At 30.2% G+C, this 6,917-nt stretch overlaps 1 pseudogene; it reads left to right on the forward strand.

Moving 5' to 3' along the window:
• The first annotated feature begins 263 nt into the window (after positions 1-263).
• On the forward strand, positions 264-755 carry LOC149498969 (uncharacterized; annotated as a pseudogene).
• The last annotated feature ends 6,162 nt before the right edge of the window (positions 756-6,917 follow it).

Here is a 6,917-nt window from a genome sequence, read left to right on the forward strand (position 1 = left end):
AACATTAGATTGGTAAATAGTTTTGATTTGTCATTAGATTGGGAAATAGTTTTTTGGAGACCATTATTTTTGTCAAAACCCCTCTTCCTTGAAACTTGTCCAAATTATTTTGGTTATTAAAATACCAAAACATCCTTTCCTCTAATCTGAAAGGTTAATAGACTCTGATTAAAGTTTGCTTTTGAATAATCTCTACTTACTGATTTTCATCATGTCTCCTCTGCAAAATCACATGGATAACAGTGTAATTTCCTACAAAATTCACAGGTCAAAAGGTCAAATGGAGCTGGTCCTCTGCTTTCATCGTAGGAGCATCGACTACAATGATAAGAGCTTTGGTTTATGCCAATCGCAAGGACCTAACCTTCCATTTGATCTCAATCAATTTGACTTCCTTCAAGCTTAATCTCTCTGCCCTCGATGCTGACATACTCCTGATCGTACTCGTAACTAACCCTAACAGTACTCATGTTCTCCACCACTATGTTCGTCCTCTACAGTGGCTCTCTCATTGGCTAAATAGGTAGAGATCAAGGCTGGCTCTCAACCACCGAGGTCTTGTAAGTTGCTTCGCTTCAAGCTCAACTCGCTGACTCCAACTGGGACACCATGCATCCAAGTTTTTCAGCGACATGGCTACATGGGAAATGGCACTAGATGCTATGGTTAATATGGAGGGAGAGGCCAAGGTGTTCTGATGGGACCATAAGTTTAAGGCCCACGTGGATAGTCATGTCACTATTTATTGTCAATAGTTAAATAGGGTACATGTCACACCTCACCTTACAGTAAGACGTGACATGTCACCTGTAATATGCTTATTAAGCACTTACTTTGCATAAGAACTCAATAAACATACTACAAGGGACTTAAATAAAATAATTTCAAATTACATTTTCATTAGCTAATTTATTTCAAGAACATCACTTAGAAGCAGGATCAAATACTCTTTCCATTTTTAAAAAATACATTTATATATATAGGGGAAAGTACTCATAATATCATAAAATTTTTGTTTTACAATTATGAAAGTTCGTTCATCATAAATATTTCCAGGACCCATAAGCCCAATTGAAATGCAGTCACATACTGGATCGATCTCACTTTCATATGTATATATATAATAAGAGTAAGTTACTTTAAGTAATAATAAAAGCATATGCATATAAGTAGATGTACATATATATAGAGCTTGTACTATAGACTAGCATTGAGAGTTTACATAAACTTTCATTACATATGTCTGCTCATATATATATGATTGTTCTGTTAATGTTCTATACATCATACAAGATTGAAAAAAGGAATTATATACAATAGCTATAGTAGTAACTCTTATATTTACAATGATAAAAAAGAAATCCTACAATCAGTAGGACTCTTCTTTTTTCTCCTTTCCTTTCCCTACAAATAGTACAAAAAACAATATCACTAAGGTTAACTATAACTGTAAATAAAACTTCATATGAAAATCCTTTTCATTAATCTTTCTTGAAAATCAATCTTTCTTTCAACTGAGTAAAGAGTTTAGTAAGAAAGTTTATCAATAATAGTGATAGAAATTCTTTGCTCAAAAATCACATAACTGCCTTTGTATGAAAAATGGTTATCGAGCATCATAATTATAGGAAAAGCATTAATTCAAGAGGCTTAACAATATCCAATTTAGTCTCAATAGCTTAAATAGACTCAATCCGAAGGGCCATCAGTGTCTTATGAGCTTATTAAGCCAAAGTTATCTCAACCTCAATTTTGATTTATATCTCAACAGAAGAGGGACAATCTGAACCTCATTTAAGAGGGAACAATATCATTTATTTTTCATTCATTTCCATATCAATCACAATATCAACTTCAACAAATGAAGTGATATCGGCAGGGGAATAACTTGTCTATCAACTGCTGTGAGACTATAAATCATTTCATATATTAAACATAATTGAAAACACATTGGCAACAATCCATTTTCACATGCACTATTAAAAACTCATTCACGGCTGCCCCTCATACTATATATAACAATTGGCCAACATCCTCCTTTCTCATATAAACAACTTTGAATTTAACTTTTAAAAGTCATTAAAAATCATAAGGTATCAAATCATGCTTCTTTCCTTTCGAATCCATAAAAATTTTATTTTAATATTTCCCTTTCGATCATAAATCACTTTATGAAATTAAATGTGAAATCAAACACATTTTGACTTTAAACAAGTAAGAAAGGAGTATTGCACTAACCTGAATTGGAAGGCTTCCATAGCCTTTCTCCTCTAGTTATTAGCTTATCTTCCAATTCTTTCCTCTCAAAAACCATAGCATGAAATTAATATTCATATTAACTCCATACTACACATTAGACATACACATACTATCGTAGGGATGCAAATTTAAGCATTAGAATATAGTATTCATGCGTTTCCTTTAATTTTGCTATGAATGACCAAGTACCATTTGTCCTTAATTTAGGCATGAACTACTTCATTTCTAATACTTAATCTCATCCTAGAATCTTAAAAATAACAACTTAAATAATGGGACTAAATATTATATCAAAAGTATTCTCAATTCATTACCAATGAATAGAATACAACATTTTAATCATATGGGAAGCCTACCTTCATTTGGCTATAACTTTAGTTCCTTAAATCCATTTATCTTGAAATTTTTACAGCATCTTCCTCACATCTCAGGCTACTCTGATATACAAGTCAATGAATTTTGGATTTCATTTTCATAGCTAAAGAACCTAAACACAGTGCCTAATTTTTTAGTCAGCCTTTCCACTAAGCAGCCTGCATTCATTTAACTATAACTCAATTTCGCTTCACCCATTGCACTAGCCCTTTTACCACAGCCTTCCTAACATCCTAAAATAGTTCTCTGTAAAATTCATAATTTTTGGAGCTCATTTACCTATTTAACCGTCAATCTTAGTGACCGAATTTCAGGATGCTCGATTATAATAGACTTAAGCAATACTTTACCGCCTTAAGCATTCTTAAGTTACCTCTACCACTAATTTATTAGTAAAAAACTCTTCTAACACTTAATTAACATAATTGAATTTCATATACTAAAATATCTAATCAATAGAATATCAATCAAACGGTTAAAACTACCCAATTAGGTCAATTATGCAATCATGATACCAAACTCATGCTTACCATCCTTAATCACCTTAAATCACCTTAAAAGCACTTATAATCATATCATCTCAACCAAGTCAGCAACAATAAGCAAGCACCTCATATCATAGTTCATGAAAATCTTAAATAAAACCATGGAAAAGAAAGAGGAAGAGAAGATAACCAATCTTTCCTTAAGAATCACTTGAAAATTCCAAAGTTTTCATGCACCTTTAACTTGTCCTTAGAGTTTTCTTTCTCTCTTTTCATGAAGCTTCGACCATGGATGACCAAAAATGAGCAAGATAGGTGCCTTATGACTCATCATAAATAGGTGGCAATCAAAGACTTTCATGGTAATTCCTTCCATATCTTTTAGTTGCCCTTTAACACCGTAATCCTTCCTTTGTTTCTCTTTTCATATAATGGTACCTAAATATTTTTTTATTACTTTAGTTTAGTCCCAATTAAACCTTAATCATATGTCTTAGGTGTTTAATCATCAATCCATTAAATGATAAATCAAGGTGCTAGCTTAAGGAGCTTCATGTGCTAGCTTCTCATCATCAAAGCTTAAGCTCATTTAACCCTGTTCCAATTTGCTTCTCATGACATAGCTTAATTTGAATTTCCATTATAACTCCTAACTAATAGTTCTACATATTAAGATAAAGATAATCGCAATTATTCTCGCTATTCGGAGAATGCTAATTAACAAGATAATTAGAATTTCTAAAACTATCAAATTGAGGGTATTATAGAAATATAAAGAAACAAAGTTTTATTATGTCAAACAACAAACATTAGAAAAAGAAAAATGTTTTCCATATCATCATATGCAACATGTTTAATTATTTTCAAAATTTTAAAAAATATGGAACTTGGTGTCATAGTCTTCTCCTTTTAATTTTTGTAGAAGGCCAGGTACATAAATTTACCTTCGTATTTTACATAAAATATTTAAGGCACTCTAAACTTGCAGCCTCTTATGCTATTAAATTATGAATTATGGTAATATTGCACTATTTTTATAATAGCAATAATATTTTTTTTTATCTTTTTGGTATTTATACGCAAAATATTAACTTGATATGTGGTTAATATAATATTTGAAATAATAATTTTCACATTTTTTGACTATCCAATAAGTATTTAATCATTTTAATTTTACAAGTTCGAGCATTCAATAGAATAATTTTTTATAAGTTGAAGTATTTGGTAATATTTTATAAATTAAAGTGTTCAATAAGCTGTAATACCCTCAATTTGGTAGTTCTAAAAGTTCTAGTTATCTTGGTAATTAATATTATCTGAATAGCAAGAATAATTGGGATTATTTTAATTTCAATATGTAGGACTATTAATTGTAAGTTATAATGTAACTTAGAGTTAAATTGGGATTATCTTAATTTTAATATGTAGGACTATTAATTGTAAGTTATAATGTAAATTAGAGTTAAATTATGCCATAAGAATTAAATTGGATTAAAATTAAGTGAGCCTAAGTCATGGTGATGGGAAGCTAGCACATGAAGCTTATCAATCAAGCATTTTGGTCTAGCAATTAAAACAATTAGTGTTTCGATATTTAAAAGCATTTGATTAAGGAACTAATTAGTATAATTAAATTACTATTACTTAAATAATAAAGAAAGAAAAGAAAAACAATAAAGGTAATTGAAATATGATCAAGTGGATATGGAAGGAATTTTTAAGGAAGTTAGGGACTAAGGTCATAACAGCACTAAAGAACAAAACCCATCTCTTCCTTTTGTTATATAATTGCCCAAACCTTAACTTTCTTCCTCATTTTAGCCGAAACCAATTCTGTAACACCCGCCGCCCAGTCCCTAAAGACCCGGCAGCAGATGCCTCATTCAGTGCCGGAGACACCGTCTTAACTTAACATATAGATCATAAAATTAGATTATGAATTAGAACTAATTTAGTATTCACAAGTTTAGCGAGTAATAATTTTTTTTTATAATATAGATTGGGAAAAATCCGACAGAAATATTATACGAATTTCCCCTTTAAAACTAGGCTCGCCAACCATGTGAATACAAAATACTCCCAATGAAACTCCAAATAATCATTAAAACCAAATAATCATCATAATACAACAACACTTCTATATCTTCATAACTATATCAATCCTCAATAGCATTTTAATATTCATCAAGTCATTGCATTCATTAAATATATCAAGTCTTCATAAACTAATTATACCAGCTCTCTTCAAATATTTTATATTTAATCATACTTTCTTATTCAAAATTCAAAGCACATACACCTTAAATACCCATTTTTTTTACAACTATAAACATATGAAAATTATGAAAATAATCATATTTATGTCATATATATATAGCTAGCATACCATACAAAAAAAATAATAATAATTAAGTAAGCCTTACCATCCTAGAGTACCACATAATAAGTACTCATCAAATATCACCCAAGAGTATATTATTGCAACCAAAATTCAACAATTCAATCATTTCATACAAAATCCCAAAATATACACATGCTAACATAAAGGCCCAAAATTAAAATTTTGAGTAAGGTAAGTGTGTTTATCAACACTAACCTTAAAAATAAGCTTTAGCAAGCTTAAATTAAAGCTTTCTAAGCTCTAACTTTGCCTTTTCTCCATGGTAGAGGTTTCTGCAACCTTTGGTTCAAGTAGAGAATCTCCAAATTTCTTGAAATTAGTCACCAAAAACCACTTCTCAACCTTAATTCTCTAGGATTACTTACTTAAATCATGTTTAATGGTGTAAATTTGGTGGATTTAGTGAGTAGAAGTGAAGAAAAAACAAAGAAGAGAAGAAGAGAGAAAGTTGGCGTTGGAAATGAAGTAGGAGAAGAAGAAGAAGAAAAGAAAAAGTGTTGCTCAATAATTGAGAAGTTGACTTATAAAGCAACTAAAGGGTAGTTTAGTCTTTTCCCACAATTGGATGGCTAAGATTAAGTCAAAAGTAATCTCATCTAATGGCTACAAATAATCTCCAATTAAATTCCTTCAAAATATTATTTATCTCCATAAAATTCTCAAATTTAATCCTTAAAAATAATTCCTCAAATTTCCTTACTTAATATAACACCATAATTTACTAGTCACTAATTATCTAAATTCTCCAAAAATATTCATTACTTATTTTCTCCCATAAAAATCATGTACTCCAAAAAGATTAAATAAAATATGACACATAGATAGTAATTTTTCCGGACCAAAATAATATTTATTCCCGGACCGATGGTACTATTCATAGACCGGTGGTATTATTCACAGACCGGTAAAACTATTAGTTTAGACACAAAAAAAATCAGGGCGTTACAAATTCTTCTTCTCCTTCCTCTCCATATTTGGCCAAGCACTAAGGAAGGAAAGGAGAGTTTGATTTAAGAAGAAAACCAAGTAACAAAGTTATAAAGGTTAGATATTTTTCTTATAATTCATGATTATGTGGTTAATTCATAGAAATATATGGTTTTAGTATAGGTTTTAGTACTGAGTTTGAAATTTAGAGGTTTTATAATTGAACAATTTTAATTAGAATTGAAAAGTACGATAAGCTATTTAAGTTGGTTTAATGATGAAATTGTGTTGGAATGGAAAAGTGAAAGGAAAAAACTTGGTTTGATGTCGTGAAAGGTTCGGTCATACCTTGAATGTTTGAGGGAGGGTTGACTAATTTATGCTCAAGTAAATTTATGTTAATTTCACATTGGTTAATGATAATTCTAAGATTTGAATTGAAGCTTGAGTAAGAAATCACATGGAGAAGC

Source organism: Jatropha curcas, chromosome 1 (assembly GCF_041381405.1).
Source record: "Jatropha curcas cultivar XTBG-Jc1 chromosome 1, XTBG_Jcur_1.0, whole genome shotgun sequence".
In the NCBI taxonomy this organism is placed as follows: Eukaryota; Viridiplantae; Streptophyta; class Magnoliopsida; order Malpighiales; family Euphorbiaceae; genus Jatropha; species Jatropha curcas.